A 17,787-nucleotide genomic window follows, 5' to 3' on the forward strand; every position below is an offset into this window, starting at 1 on the left:
CTGGCAAACATCACCTCCAGACTAAACTCCGGAGGTGTTTCCCAATATCTGTGCTCTGATTCAAACTATCACAGGGATTACATTCAGGATCACTGTTCGTCTAGGTCTTATCACTTCAGTCTGAGGGAAGTGACCCAACCAGGAAAACAAAACTCCAAACAACAATTCTGCACAGGTCACAAAGGCATGTAAAAACAATCCACCAAGACAAGGACTGGAATAATAAAATGAAGCCCCACTCTGAGCACCCCCATTGGAGGTATACCAAACACAATCCACCAGGAAGAGACCCAAGGACAAACCCAAGACATGAAGGGGGTTAAATCTTTAAGCATACCTGCAAATGTAAGGGATCCTATAGAATGAGCTAAAGGTTGTTGCAGACAATAGGGAACTCTAGCCTACCCTGCTTAGCTTGCCACCACTGCAACCCTCACCATGACAGCAGTGGCAGCTGGAGACTTCAAATCAAAGGAGGGCTGCAGGAGACAGCTGAATGGGTGGGGCCAATGGGAAGGGGTGTAGCCAACTAGAAAGTGGCAGAGCTATGGTCAAAACCACAAAAACTGGGACTTTAATTAAATATGCTGCCCTGGATGCCAAACCGTCGTCATGAGAGTCCAATCAAGACAAAATGAAGTGTAGAAGAAAAAAAATATTTCATTGCATTGGCTACATGACAGCTTACTTAATATCTACATGGAAACAAAAAGGTTGTGAGGCATGAAAAATTAAATTACCTTTGAAATACATTACTGGAATGTCAGTCAAAAATCAAGTATACAAAAACAAGCAGCACTCAACTCAAACCACTTCTCCTTGTACAGCAGTTCTTCTTACAATTTATATTCATTAGCTTTATAAAAGTACCAAGTAACACGCTGAAAGTAGCAATCTCTGTGATACCCCCACTTGTAAAAATGTTTTTTATCCAAAAAAAGACTGCTGTCAGAGCCTGACAACAACTATCTACTTGTTTCATGGGGAAAACATGATCAAAGTAAAAAATGAACAGCAAACGAAACAAGCTCAAGATAAATTGCTTAAAAGATTACTGCACAGGTTATGGACTACACATGACAGACCAGCATTCTGTTTAGTTTACGGGTAAAGCCTGCAAAGATGACTGCAAGTCTCCAGCAAATGTAATGAACTTCTGAAAATACTGTAATCCTGTCCTTTATTAAAATTTCTGTCATATGCATTTCAACACCTAAGGCTTATATGCTATCTAGTTATGTAAATATTCTCTGCATGGCAACAACAAAAAGGCTTTCAATATTGGTAATTATTGAACACTATGCTTATTAAAGCTTACTTGCCTCTTACAGTCTCAGACAAGTTCACCTGATGATCATTAAAGCATTGGTACTTAAATGTAGAGCAATAGGCACTGCAACGACATGCATTTTCTGAATAAGAAGCATAAATCAACAGAAAGTGGCATAGATTACTATATAATATGACAGAAAACCAGAACATTCTGCAAAATCATGGACAGATGAAAAGCCACTGTAGTAATTGTGTCTACCTCGGATGGGGGGATACTCTGCACACTTGCACTGCATAACTGCTCCTTGCCTTGCTTGGACATATTCAGAGTCACTACGTGGGGAGTGAGGTGTTACAAGTAGGTCACAATTTGAAATGTCTCTGACTGACAGTGATGGCCCTGACACATTTGTCATGCCTCTCAGCCTCAGAGCAAGAAATCGGGACAAAGCCATAAACAGAAGTGGGACAAAGGCCCAAAAATAAAGACAATTTTTAAATATTGCTCTTATAAAGTTAGAAAGATAGGAGAATAGTAGGTCTTGCATTAGTATGAATTTTCTGAAGGGTATGAAATCTAAAACTCAAATGTCTGTCATTATTTTCTAACTTTAATCTTTAATGATTTTCCACTAATTTGCAAGAAAAACCACAATTTTATAAAAAACGGACCAAAAATGTGATGCAAAAATATAAAATAGCCACACAATACAGCTGGGAACCTGTCAAAGAGGAGACACTTTTTTAATATTAGTACTATTAACTTGCGCAACTGACAAAATAAGAGAATCTACATGCATTTCTGAAATGAAAAGTAATCTATGACAGGTAGTTTACAATAACAGATGAAAAGACATAAGGCCAAAGGAGGGCAGTTCATTTTCTGCAGACACAGACAGTGTTAGAGTCAAGGATATGACTGGAAAGTTCATTTCGTTTGCTGGTGAGGCGAATCTGAAAGGACATTTTTTCCTTGCACAATACACATGGAAAACAGATTCTAAACCCTAAAATTATTTAAAAATTACACTTTATGCTATATACACAAAACTGTCTGGAGGAAAGTGGGCAGCCCGTAATCCCCTGTAGTTCCTGCAATTCATTTTTCATATTACACAGACTTCAATGTGGCAATGAAAGAAATATGTCTACAATCATAAATCTTGCTAGCAGATGTCAGACGTGTGTGGAAGAAGGGCTTAAGTTCAGAAATTAGTTTTACTCTTTCAGTCTCCAATACCAGCTTTATCTAACCCTTCCCAGCACTCAATGTGTGCAAGGGAAAAATGACCAGACCTCCTTATGTTGCAGAAATGTTCTTATTTTCAGACCTGATTTACCTCTGGTCTATCTCCATTTTCAGGCTTGATTTACCCCTTTACACAACTTTCTGAATCACCCCCGCCATCACATGTGGATTTTGAAGCTGTCTAGTACACAAAAAACACACTACAAGACCAACAGTTTGAAAAAAAGAAGGAACATTTCCATTTTCAGAAGCAAAAATAAATGACCTTGTCTTGTAGAATTTTGCAATACTGTTCATTAAAGTCTACAGGTTTTACACTGCCTCTTTGATAATGTACTTACACATTCTTCCATCACTTTTATCACTCTGTTATAAAAGTGTTTCCATGTAGGATTCCCATTCTTACTGGAAAAGGAAATAATTGTATATTATTTGGAATTTACACACACACACACACACACACACACACACACACACACACACACACACACACACAGATTTGTTTACCAGGGCAGTGCACTAATCTCAATGGACCATTTTCAGGAACAGCCCAGGTAAAAAGGATTACATAAAGAAACAAAACATACTTGCAGATACATGGATATGCATGCTAAAAAAAACACATATTTACAGATACAATAATATGCTACATTTAGTTCAAGAAGCAGATTACAAGTTTTTTTTTCCGCAGGTTGATATTGGATGGGAAACCATTCTATCATAGGCGGGCGCACACACAACACGCATATTTATTAAAGAAATTTCAAGAAGCCCTGATCTATTTACCAACACATTTTTGGGGCACAAAGGTAAACTAGAGGCTCGGACCACTAAGCAAAAATCCACGAGGGTGAACATGCAGACTCTGATATATACAGACGCATTTGCATTCATATAAAACATATACTCTGCCTTTGTTTGTAAAATTATAAAATAGATGGATATGTATATATTAATACATGTGTACATCACGTAACCTAAAAGTTTTAAACCTCTCGTTTTCTTACCGTCATGCCCGTGGAAAGAATGACACTCCGCATCTTGTATAATTTCATAACAGGTGTAACAAACGAAGACGGGCTCATTCCCTGTGCCCCTTTACAATGGGCTACAACTGACCAAATCAATTGTGCCCGCGACAGAACATTTGCGTACGAAACTGTAAAACCAGCGCCCTGCCTTTACCCACTTTATTAATATTTATTGCTTGGACCTACAAACTATGGCAGTTGCCTTCCTGCGTTCACATGAATTTAATTTGTGTTTCGAATGGACTTGAATTCGTCGTGCAACACAGGGGACGTAACTTTATGTACGTGTCTTACCTGGAAGTGTGGATAAGTGTTTAAAAAGTCTACAGTATCACAGGGCAATACTGCTCTGCTGCCATTGACAAGTAAAGGCATTTTAGACGAACTTGTTGTAGGAACCCGCTGTGCAGAATTTCCTTCCTATTTCGTAAACATTTAACGCATGAAGCGGTGCATTCCGGGATATGTCGTTTTGACGTCCATTTCTACGTAGCTGGTAGTTATTTCTCTGCTTAAGAAAGCTGGGAGATATATTAAAAACACAAAATATTATGGAAAGGAGCAACCCTAACGTCCATGTTTTGTTTAAATATTAGTCTTAATTCACTCAAAATATCACATGAATATATTTTTTTCTGAAAATTAAGTGTGAAACTCTTTAATATTTGGTGGGAGATTGCAGATATACCCCCAGGGATTACTTCAGTGTCACTGCTTGACAGAGGCACAGCAAAATGATAGGCATAGTTTTTATTCAAACTAAAGGGGTGGCGAAAGCCACATAACTATGGGCTAGGCTTATAAATGCCCTTGGGCAGATAGCCTAGTATGAACCTATGAATCATAGTTCTATATTGTCGTGTATTATAGACCTACTGTAATCCTGAATGATTCACCCAAAATTCAAAAATGCTTTTAGGAGGGACAGAGCAAAAATATGCGAGATAGCGGGAAAGTGCTTACAAAATCAGGGATAACTCAAATGGTAATACTGTAAATTGAGATTCATTTGAGTTTGCAGACCGCCAAACAGTGAAAATGCTTCCAGTTCGCCTAGGGTTGCCCCCTGTCCCACTTTGCGAGGGACAGTCCCTCTTTGGGCAGTTGTGTCCTGCAAAAAAATTGTAAAAATTGCAAATGTCCTGAGATTTTAGGACAAAATGATTTCCTATATTTTATGTAATAGTTGCATAAAACAGTTATTTTGTATCTGAAACACCTAAATGTTATAAGAAATAGAATAAGCAACTAAAATGATTCAAGAATAAGCTTTTATTTAGGCAGAAAAGTGAAGTTCTGTCCTTTGTACTGGTCGTGAGTATGTTTCGCCCTGCAAAATCTGATGTTTGTACCAAAAATGTCCCACTTTGGGCATTTGAAAAGGTGGCAACCCTAAGTTCGCCTTTCCAAGAATTCTAGACAAAGCCAAAAAAAATAATAATAATCCAGATTAGGGACAGATTTTAAATGTTTTTCTTATAAATTTATAAAGTTACTTGAATAGCAAGGTTTCCATTAGCATTCATTTTTTGATGAATACTTTAGTGTTTCTCCAAATCTGTCTTGCTGCAACAGGGAGGGTATTGAAAGCAATCATTTCACAGTACTTTAAAAATGAAGGTAGTCCCAGTGTCCAACAATAACAACACCAACACGCCACCAAAAGCTAGCGAGAATCACACCAGGAATCTGGAAACTGTGCTGGAGACAAAGTTCATTTATTGTTGCACAAACAAAGAGGTTGAGCGCTTTCTTCAGAATACAACTGACTTCATCAGAACAATTACTACTATGAACCATTAACTTAAATACATAATACCCCTCAGAAAAAAACGCCTTTTCCACCAATTATTCAATTAAGTCATTAACATTTTAAAAAAATAAATAAATAAAACATTGCATTGTACGCTAATAAATCCTGTAAAACACTTCTCATACAATTACTAAAACCCTACATATTGCACGTGCCTGTATTTAAGTTAATGGTTCATAGTAGTAATTGTTCTGATGAAGTCAGTTGTATTCTGAAGAAAGCGCTCAACCTCTTTGTTTGTGCAACAATAAATGAACTTTGTCTCCAGCACAGTTTCCAGATTCCTGGTGTGATTTCACAGTACTTCCCAGAGTTGCCACAGACAAAACACTTAAACTAGTAAGGTGATAAAGAATTTCGATGTAATGACAATGTGACATACTATCAAGTCACACTGAAAGTGCTACACAAGCAAGTTATGAAAGTTGGCTTTTCACATTTGACTGTGAATGTCTGGATGGTTGGGGTATTGACAACAGTTAGTATAGGTATGTACTCACGATATTAAACAAAGACTAGAATTGTCATTATTGTATCCTAATACCCCTCATGGATGTGCAGTAGTGAGGCTTGCCCAAACCTCTCTAACCACCTAGCACCCGGTAATGCGTAAGAATAATAATGACCATTCATGGGGATTACCTCACCAGTTTCATTAATATTTATTAGGTAAGCCATATGTTTGCATACAAACAACCAGGTGTGGTTTTCTAGGAAAGGTTGTTTTACACTATAAGATTAAGATCAAGGTGATTGTGGAGAAGGGGGCTGCCACTACAGATCGTAGAAGTCACCAGTCTAACCCCCAATTGAATAGGCTTTAAAGATACCCACAATGTAACTGCCACAGTAACTCACACACACTTACTTTGCAACAGCATGGGCTTGTTTATTCACAATGTCAGTTAAGATTGTATCTAGATTGGTTTTACATGTACTGAATTACTTGTTCAAGCAAATATTGGGGTTGCACCAGTTATTTAAATGATTTTCTATTTGTTAAGACATTGTGGTTTTTCATTGTAATGAATTTATCATATTTTTTATCCCTTACTTAATACTGATGCCTTGTAAACACTTGGACATGGTTATCCTGTATTTGTGACCCTGGTGCACCCTATCTATCCTTCAGATAATTGGCAGCCTCCTTGTCTAACATTTAAAATGTTGCAAAATGCAATGTTGCTTTTAGTTTGTGATAATTTATTCCATTCTACTAAAAACAGAATCTTGTGATATCTTTTCTTTTAATCTAGTAGGAGGTTTGAGTCAAATGACACATTTAAATTTTTTGATAGGGTGAATGCCACATTAATAGATTATCTAGGGCTGAGCATAATTTCCTGTGCATATAGTTTGTAGATTAGTATATGTATTAATTTTGAGTGTGGAGCAGATTTGCTTCTTAATGCCATCAGATTTTTAGCATCATTTTTATAAGTGAAAGTCAGACTATTTGCTGCAGCACAAAGTTTTTGACACCCACTTTGTCTGCAAATAAAACTAACAGGTGAATAAATTGTTAAATTTGAGCAGCACTAAGAACCACATGCATTGTTTAGCCGGATCCTAGCCCCCGACAGGCAGCTCACCGTGACCTTCTCCTTGTTCAGCCTGGTGAGAGGGACGTCAGTGTGCCTGACGATAGAGTCACCTATTACAAGTGTATCAGGTGTGTTGTTTAGCCTTAAGGGCTGTGACTGTTCGGCACACTGGCTTTGTGAGCTATGTGTTGCATGTGTTTTATATTCTCTGCAATTATAGTCTATGTGTAATAAAAGTGGAACAATTCCATTAGTTTCTATATAGGGGAGAAGATCTCTGGTGAATCCCCAACTTGAAATTTATCAGGTAGCAGTTAATCCAGGAGACTGGTGCTACCAACAGTTCCCTGGTTACAAGACCAAGTTGGAATATCATTTCCAGTGATTGGCCAAATTTGTGGGTAGCAGTGATAATCATGTTACTGGAAGTGAAGCTGTTTAATGATTAAGGAGCACCATGTCCAATTTGCTGGTCCTGTCATCAACTTGTGCATACTGAAGATCAGCCATCTAGGGGATTTATGCAGTGAATTATGGGATAAATGAGAGAATTCTTGCAGAAATGTCCATAAGTAATCTGGTGGATGATAAAGCAGGACGGATCTGAATTCGCTTATGTGCCAAGAATATATTCAAAGGAGGCAAGTTTCCCAGCTTCAACAGCAGTCGGCTTCAGAGCAGAAAAACAAACCCTTTTGACTTGATATAGGGTTATTGATTATCTCGAGACATGAATGTAAAAATACGCCAAAATATTGCTCAAAACTTGCATCCAGCCAGTCAGATTTCTGTTATAAATACAGGGACAACCTTATATTTCAAATCAAATACAAGGCCTAATTTATTCTGAATTAATGAGGTATTAAAAATAAAGCCCTAGACAGGCCTCCCCTGGGGGCAAGTCCTAAATGTTGGTCAAAGACTGGTACTGATAGTAGGTAGATAGAACCCCTCTTCCAGTACTGTGTCCCCTTTGATCAGTGCTGAGAAATCCTCCCATGAATATAGAACTCCGACTATGAAGAACAAAACACAAGTCCCTTGCTGCAACTACCTAGTGACTCTTCACATTCCTGAGTCTCTTACAGCTGAGGAAGAGATGGTAGGAGCCAAAAAATGGAAGCGTCAGATGGGCAGTGAGCAAAATCTAAATATCCCTCTGGGTAGATAGCTCTGTCTGGTCACCACTAGATATAGTAATTATGGTGGCAAAGACTCAAAAATAAAAGAAAATGGTTCCTATTGTACATCAGAAAATGACATTACCACAGCATGCAAATGATCTAGAAGCAGTGAGATGTCCAGGAGGGATGCAAGTACAGCATCCTAAGACAAACTTGGTCTAATCACTAGTTTGTTATTGGACTCTGAGTATTTTTACTGTATTTTTTTTCTTACTACCAGTTTCCTGAAGTTTTTACAGCATTTCCTTGAGTTGATACCATCTATGGCCATAAGGGTTACTAATTTATTTGTTAACTGATCTAGACCACTGATTCACATGAACCCTTTTTGGACTCTACCCAATAGCATTGTCCAGTTAAATGACTTGTTCAGAGTTGCACATAGGCAAATAAAGAGCTGCAGGAATCAAACCCTGGATTACACAAAGCATCTTGTTAACAGCTCAGCACCTTAATGATTGTATTCTCAAAAATGGAGCAGTAATTTTGTATTTCATTATTAATTTAGTCTTGCAGATGTTAGCTGCAGCTTCTCTACACAATTTCAAGCAGTAACGTCTGAGCATCAGTCGCTAACACAAAAAATGATGAATGATATAATGCTTATCTCCAAAGGACATCATTGCTGGAGTGATTTTTAACTGTGCACTGCTAATGATTCACATTTTTGGGAGATTTCTCCCTTCTTCAAGTTGGTGCAACTTTGGCTTTGGTATATGTAAGTTTGGGGATGGTACTTGCAGAGGAGCTTACCCCATTAAAAAAAAAAAAAAAAAAAAAAAAGGGAGTTTTTTACCACCTTTGTTTTCAGGCATTTTTAAAATTAGTTTGAAGCACTGACTTTTAGGAAGTCAGCATTTTGTAGCAAAACCATTAGCTACTGAGGAAGATTTAGTGGAATTGACCTCAATATTTGTTTTTGTGTGTAGCTGCTTTTGGGTTTTTATGTCCAGGCTATTTTTTCCATATCTACAATTGCATCATTAAAATAAGTAGTGAGCTGTTTGGAAAATGTATGAGATCTAAAGACAGCAGAGATGGAACACCAGGAGCCAGAACACCTGTGACATGGTTACTAGGAGTTGGCATAATGGAAATATTAATGGCTGTTCATTTTATCATGATCACTGCTTAGAGTATGTTTTACCTGATTAGGTGGCTTTTGTTCATCTACTATACAGCTACTCTTTATTTATCATCTGACCACATAATACTGTTGGAGTTCTTCATGGATATGCTACCCTTACAGCACACTAAATAACTCTCAATTGACAAAAATGTAAGAACTTTACATAAATTATAGCAGAAGGAAATGGTGGTGAAAATGAACCAATGACAAAGGTAACATAGTGTGATAATTTGTCCATTTAAAAGCATCATGGATGACAACTACAGTCATGAATCATAAGTCTCTCCAGAAACAGACAATTGGCTTAACTAAACTTGTCTGCATTTTGTATATGATTCATTGAGATATTTATTCTCTGACAACCGTGTAAAAGAATGCCCCTTGTTTTGCCTTATTTTTAGTCTCTGTCTCATAAAAAATGTGGTTTTATGGAAATTCACTGAAGATTACAGTAATTAAATGAGGTGTGGAAGTCTGATTTTGGAGAAAAACAAGTTACTATCTTGTTATTTTCTTATTTTAAAATCTGGCTTTACAGGACACACATGCATTTATATGAAACATTGAAATATTTATTCTCTGCTGAGTCTTTGTGACTAGCAAAATTGAAACTGTCCCTCATATAAAAAATGTCCAGTTTTTTGCTTTATATTTTTGATCTGGACTGTGTTTCATAAGATTTTTGGTTTTATAGCAAATCATTGAGGAGGTTATTTCAACAAAGACAAAAAAGACTTTTCAGATTTCAGACCTATTGCTATCCTCTCCCCTCTCTCCAAAATCCTTGAGAAATGTATACAAAAACAAGTTATGCATTATCTCTTACAAGAAAAACTTCTCACTCCAACACAGCATGGCTTCCATCCCAAGCATAGTACAACCACAGCTCTACTATCATTTCTCAACACCTTAGCCCTTGCTAAAGATGATCACAAACTCATATCCTGTCTATTCCTTGACCTTTCTAAGGCTTTTGACCCTGTGTGCTACTTAGTAAACTTCTAGACCTAAACTTCTCCCCTGACACAGTTGCATAGTTATCTATCTATCTCTCTGATAGGCTGCAGTCAGTACGATGGGACTTAGCACTATCTTCTCTTCTCTCAGTAAGAACTGGTGTTCCCCAAGGTTCCATTCTTGGACCTCTACTCTTTAATATCTTCACCAACTCACTCCACTCCTCTTGTCCTCAATCTAACATTGTCCTGTATGCAGATGACTCTACAGTCATAACTATTGCTAATTCCCCCTTAGAACTCCTAACAAATACCCAGACATCTTTCATCTCAGTAGAGAAATGACTCACTAATAATCAGCTCATCCTCAATCCTAAGAAAACAAAATTGCTACTCTTTCTACCTAAATCTGCAAACCACATTAAACTTTCCTTCTCCATATGGTCCCTAAACAATACTCCTATAGAAGTCAAAACTAGCACAAAACTCCTTTGCATTACCATTGGCGACCAACTAAAATTCGATCTTCACATTAACAATTGTATCAAAAAAAAACACCAAAAGCTAGGACTACTGTACAGGAACAACAAATTCCTAACTACTGAAGCTAGGATTTCTGTTATCTATGCCTGCCTTCTACCATGCTTTACCTGTTGTTGCCAAATACTCAAAAATCTGAACTCCTCCCTACTTACCAAATTAGAATCAACCTACCACAAAATAGCTAGATTTACAGCTCAACAGACATATAAATCTCACCAATGTCTCTCCCTAAAATATTTGAACTAGCCCAAACTGCCTCACCTGTTCCTACAATCTCAACTCCAAATCATACACTCCATCCTATATCAGCCTGATTTCTGCCCACAGTGTTTACAGTATTTTTCTTTCAATCTTGTATTTATTTTCTTATATATTTGATTAACTACACAAATGGCATGCAAGCCTTCCTCTGCTGTTGGAGGAATTCTATGAACTAGCTTGCCACACTACAAGAAGAGTTTCTGGTACCTTTGCTGAAATATCTTTAAGAATAGTTCCACCAAACTTTGTCATTCTTGTCTAAATTCTCACTGGATGGCTGTGAATTACTTGTAAGGATGAAAAGTGTGACTGAGTGGCAGTGTTTGGCTTGTAGAGACTCATATTATGATGGGATGGCTGTACTTGGCCTGTAAAAGAGAATATTAGCATTGTGAGTGTTTAACTGATTTAAAGAGGCTCACATTATTATTGATTAATTGCACTTTGCTTGCAGGGTACACATTGTGATTGGATGGGTGTGGATGCCTATTATGAGCCCACATTGCCCTTGAGGAGTTGTGAATGACTTGTAGGAGGCCGGGTCATCATTAAGTTGTTCGGGACACACACTGCCACTGAATTCCTTTGCCTTCCTTTTAGGGCCCCACATTATCTTTAGGTGGCTGGAATTGGCTTGTAAGGACCCATGTTACCTTTGCATAACTATGACTGGCTTGTAGGAGCCCACATTATCACTGGGTGTCTTTCTGCCTGTAAGATGGTTGTTATTTTTTAGTGTCATTGTGGCTTGCTACCTCATTGCAGTTAAATTGCACATCATTTGGTTAAAAGCAGAAAAAGAAAATAATCTGATCCAATCCCTTTTAAGTGTTTTCTGACAACCCATTCCACATGCCTACAACTCTCTCTCTCGAAAAGTACTTCAGTGATTGTGGGAGCAGTTAGTCCTTACAATCTGCTGCTTGTCCTCCTGCTCCTCTGTACTTTCTGTTGAGAATGTCCCTTCACAGCTCCCTGACATGATCCAGTCATGTCCTCCCTGTGTCTTCTGTTCTGAATTCAGAATAGCATCCAGAGTCCATTTCCCCTGAGGATACACCCTGCATTTTGTTTGCTGTTCCACTGCCGTGCCACTTTGCTTCCAGTGTGCCAAACCAGATGTGATCAATGCCTCTAGTGGTCTCCATGAAATGGCTGGGTAGCCATGTACGACTGTCAAGATATTAGTTCTTTGTGGACCGGATTGATGAGGGCATAATGCAGACTGATGCTCCTCTGACTATGTACACACACACACATGCAGACAGACACATAATGTGACTGTTGTGCTAATTTAACACGTGTAAGTATTTTGTTCCCATCTGTAATACACAGTATTTTCTTTTCCTGTTCCGATGCCATTGGTTCCACTCCAGTGGCGGCTGGTGACTTCATATCAAAGGGAGGCTGCAGGAGACAGTTGAATGGGTGGGGCCAACAGAAAGGGGTGTGGCCAACTAGAATAGGGCGGAGCTATGCTCAAAACCACAAAAACTGGGACTTTAATTAAATACGCTGCCCTGGGTGCCAAACTGTCATTATGAGAGTCCAATCAAGACAAAATGAAGTGTAAATGAAAAAAAAAATATTTCAATGCATTGGCTATGTGACAGCTTACTTAATATCTAGATGGAAACAAAAAGGTTGTGAGGCATGAAAAATAAATTACTTTTTAAATACATTACTGGAATGCCAGTCAAAATCAAGTATAAAAAAACAAGCAGCACTCAACTCAAACCATTTCTCCTTGCACTGCAGTTCTAATTATAATTTATATTCAGCTTTATAAAAGTACCACGTAACATGCTGAATGTAACAATCTTTGTGATACCTCCAATTGTAAAAATGTTACTTATTCAAAAAAGACCTGCTGCCTGACAACTATCTACATGTTTCATGGGGAAAACATGATCAAAGTAAAAAATTAACAGCAAACAAGAAACGAGCTCAAGATAAATTGCTTAAAGGATTACTGCACAGGTTATGGACCACACATGATAGATTGGCATTCTGTTTAAATTACTGGTAAAGCCTGCAAAGATGACTGCAAGTCTCCAACAAATGTAGTGAGCTTCTGAAAATACTGCAATCCTGTTCTTTATTACAAATACTGTCATATGCATTGCTATAACTAAGGCTTATACATTATCTAGTTATGTAAATAGTCTCTGCATGGCAACAACAAAAAGACTTTCAGTGTTGGTAATTCTTTAACAGTATGCTTATTAAAGCTTACCTGTATCTTACAATCTCAGACAAGCTTACCTGATTGTCATTAAAGCATTGCTACTTAAACACAGAGCAACAGGCACTGCAGCAACATGCATTTTCTGAATAAGAAGCATAAATCAACAGTATAAAAATGTGACAGAAAACCAGAACATTCTGCAAAATCAAGGACAGATGAAAAGCCACTGTAGTACTTGTGTCTACCTTGGATGAGGGGATACTCTGCACACTTACACTGGATAATTGCTTTTTACCTTGCTTGGACACATCCAGAGTCACTACATGGGGGAGTGGGCGCAACAAGTATGTCACAATTTGAAATGTCTCTGGCTGATGGTGATGGCCCTGACACATTTGTCATAGTTCTCAACCTCAGACCAAGAATCTGGACAAAGTCATAAATTTAAGTGGGACAAAGGCCCAAAAATAAGGACAATTTTTAAATATTGCTCTTATAAACTTAGAAAGATAATAGACTAGTAGGTCTTGCATTAGTATGAATTTTCTGAAGGGTATGAAATCTGAAACTCAAATATCTGTCATTATTTTCTAACTTCAGTCTTTAATGATTTGCCACTACTTTGCTAGAAAAACACAATTTTATGAAAAACGGACCAAAAATGTGATGCAAAAATATAAAATAGCACCACAGTGCAGCTGGGAACCTGTCAAAGAAGGGACACTTTTTAATATTAGTACTGTTAAGTTGAGCAGCATTTCTGAAATAAAAGTAATCTAAAACTCTAATCATTACAATTATTTATTAATTGTAAGCCCTCCGTATTTTCTCCTAAAATTGCCATTTTGCAGAGGGATTATTAGGGGGAGAGCAACATTTTGTGCCAAAGTCGTGGGTAGTTGAGAGGTTTGGATATACCTAATTCTATAAAGCGATTTATTTGTGTGTACCTCTCAACCTCTTAATGCAGGAAATCTGGACAAGGCCAAATATATTGGGGAAACATACAGACAGTACTAAAAATTGCTCTTGTATAAACTGATACAGTTGATAGAATAACAGGTCTTGCTTTAGCATGCATTTTTCTGAAGGGTATGAAGTCTGAAACTCAATGTCTGTCATTATTTAGTGACTTCATTCCTTAGTGATTTGTCAGAAAACCACAAATTTTATGAGGAACAAACGAAAAATAAGAAACAAAAATCTATTAATTCTGAGAAAATCTGGACAGTTGAAATATATAGTTCAGCCGGGGCTGTCTTTGAGTTTGCCGTCCTTTTCCCCTCACAAAATCATGCTCAAATAGGGCCTCCCCCTGCAGCCATTCCAATGTCCCATTACTTGGCTATTTCACCCCATTTACCATAAACACTGTAATATGCATACTGCTTCACTTCTACAATGATTTGGATTTAATTTAAAAGTTTTATTTTACATTTTACAACACAAATACTAATAGACATCTGCTAAACAAAGCAATGCAGTCTCACAATGAAAATAGACTTAGCATTAAAGCTTCTCTGCTCTTGAAGCTCACATTCATTGAAACAGCATTGAAACTCACATTCAAAGAAAATACATCTGGCCACTGGGAGAAGATTAACTTTGGGCTGTTTTCAAATCATAGGCCCCTTGCACACAAAACATGCGTGTGTTCTTTAATACATCTTCCTGATTGTAGTAAATTATATTCCTTGTTAGAGGTCATTTTAAATTTATTGTTTTGAACATTTTTCCAGTAAACAATTAAACAAAATGCATGCACCAATAATGACAAAACTGCTCAATTCAGAACATTTCCATCATAAAAATCTACTCAAACTTCGACAATCCACCAGTATCAGTAAATATGCACAATGTCTGCAGAAGTAAAAGTCATCTAAGTAATTCCACATTAAAAAGATCTGTAACTAATGAAGACATTGCTGCTAGCAAACAACTTTATATTTCATTGTTTCATCTACAAATAAAGTGCATGTTGCCCTTGAGGAATAAATTGCCCATGTTACATAAAAAAATTTAAGCTAATAATATTGCAATAGAATGGATGGCAAACTGATCACAGGTTCATAGTTACTAGGTATCTCTGCCAAAGAGGATATTCTTCGGACTGCAGCATCCACCCCCTTTAAAAGTACAACACAGTACAGTAATTCGTCTACATACTGTGGGAGTAGAACCCACAGCCTTCTGCATCAAAAGCAAGTGCACTACCTGTTGTGCTATTAACAATGCAATCAGCCTCCCCATAAGCAGCACTAAACTTCTCTTCCCCTGAAGCTCTTAGCTCCTTGTAAAATCCACTCGACACTCAACTGTGTCTCTCAACTTTCCAGTGCATGAGCACAAGAAATCTGGAAAAAGCCAAAATTTATTGGGGGGAGGGGACAAAAGCCCAAACACCAGGGACACATTTTAAACATTGCTTGTATAATCTTGGAAAGTAGCTAGAATAAAATGCTGTGCTACCGCCATGCATTTCACTCCCAAGTTTTGAAACCAGGACCCTGTGCACCACAGTCAAAGCAACATATCACTATGCCAAATCAGCTGTTTCTTGAAAGACAGGAAGACCGACACTTAAATGGCTATCATTTAGTGAATTCAGTTCTCACCATAGCTCTCAACCTCTTAGCACAAACCACCTGGACAAAATCAATAAAGGGGGAATACAGCCCCCAAACATATTCAGTGAATTCAGTTCTCACCATAGCTCTCAACCTCTTAGCACAAAAAACCTGGACAAAGTCAATAATGGGGGAATACAGCCCCAAAAATAGGGACAAATTTCAAATATTGATCTTATAAACTTAGAAAATTGCTAGAATAAAATGTTTTGTGTTACTATGTACTTTCTGAAGAATATGAAGTCTGAAATTCAAATGTCTGTCATTATTTAGTGAATTAAAAATCCAGAAAACCACAGATTTTATGAGGAACAGAACACAAATATGAGGCAAAAATCTAAACATGTTTCTCAAGTGTTGGTGGGTAGGGAATTTGGGCTCTTGCCACCTACACCCAAAGTTCGGGGTTTGAACCTGAGTAACTCTCTAGCTACTGGGGCATTTCAAAATATACACCAAAAGCCAGTACCTGAGTGGAAAGTCCCATTATGATGAATCTGACTCCATTCAAAACAGCAGTCCAGATTTGAGTTCTGAGCCTGCATGTGCTTTTTTGGGGGGGGGGTTGTACAGCTGGGGGGGCTGCAGTCTGATAGCACGAGCCGCCACTGTTTCACTCACCCCACCTGACACCTCACACCAGAGCTGACCAAACTCCTACATTTTACATTTGACTGGACTGAACCTTGGCTAACACTTCTCTTTCCACATGATTAGCCTTTCCAAAGCCTTCACTAGACTCTTCCTCATCCTCCACATTTGTGTCATCAGCAAAGAGGATGATCCTGTTTTCTCTTCCCTCAGATATACCTGAGGCAAGCACACTGAAGACAAACAGATCCAGGAGAGACCTTGTGGGAGTCCAACAGTCACACTCTTATTTGACAGTGTCCATCTCACTACAATGCTGTGTCCTACCATTTCACTGTGCAGCTATTCAGTTCCTCAGTCTTGGTCCTACTCCAACCTCACCAGTTTTCCTATTAGCTTCCTGTGTGAAAGCAAGACAAAGACCTTGCTTATCCATTCACAAAACTGGATCAAGTATGACTGGCATCTTCTTCTGGCTATGTTTTTTTATGAACTCAAGCTAGTTGCTCTCCTGGGGATACTGTCCTCCTGAACAGCTATAGCTTTGCTTCACCTCAGGATTGTCATCATGACTTTCTCTGCCATCGTTGTTACGCTAAGAGATTTGTAGTTTCATAGATTTTTTTATGCTTCCCTGTATATGCTGGCTGTCCTCTAGTCCTCTGCAGATCTCCAGAAGTGACAATAGGAACACAACACACTGTCCATATTTGTGATGACTCACCAAGGCATTCCATCTGGTCATTAAGATTCAATTTCCCCATTACAGACCCGATATTCCTGGACCTCCTTTATCTTCATAAGTCCAGTATTTCCAACAATAATAGAAACAGAGACCAAAATTTTAACCAAGACATAAATAAAACATTATGGAAAGATCGGTTTATAACACAGTACCTCCCAAATGTCTAAAATAACCTTTCCTTACATGACAGGCAGTGCAACTTACTATCTTGCTTTAAACAAACTAGATTGCTGGTTGGGAATCCACAAATTTACTCTGAGTTTGGCGGGTATACTTAAAGAAAGAATCGGAGGCCTGAGGGAGGTTGTTGGCCATAAGACTCAGTGGCATTGGAATATCGAAGAGATCTATAAAGAACAGCTAAAATGTCTAAAACCACTCCCTGTTTCTGTCTTGATGTCTGCCCACTGATTTCCCCATTGGGTCTTCCTAACTACCCTCCTCCCTGCTTCCCATTTCTCCTTTGTAAAGACTGAAACTCTGTAATTAAGTGTCCCTGTTTTCCCTATCTTCAGTAATCTGTCTCTCTCTCTCTCACACACTTTTTCTCAGCCTGGCCTTTCTATTTCCTTACTTTCTTCTTTCTACTGTGAGCCTCAAAAAGCCCTTGTTTCCCTTGATACCTTCTATCTTTCTCCTTTGCTGCCTTTACTA

General features: G+C 38.1%; 1 protein-coding gene across 1 annotated transcript in view; it reads right to left on the bottom strand.

The window, feature by feature from the left end:
- Nucleotides 1-3,962, bottom strand: part of RRN3 (RRN3 homolog, RNA polymerase I transcription factor) — a gene marked incomplete in the record, with an annotated part of 604,791 nt that extends 600,829 nt beyond the window's left edge. Inside the window, 1 exon segment of the mRNA XM_044089174.1 lies at nucleotides 3,529-3,962.
- Nucleotides 3,963-17,787: the final 13,825 nt, after the last annotated feature.

Source organism: Protopterus annectens, chromosome 12.part0 (assembly GCF_019279795.1).
Source record: "Protopterus annectens isolate FY-2018-M chromosome 12.part0, PAN1.0, whole genome shotgun sequence".
In the NCBI taxonomy this organism is placed as follows: domain Eukaryota; kingdom Metazoa; phylum Chordata; order Ceratodontiformes; family Protopteridae; genus Protopterus; species Protopterus annectens.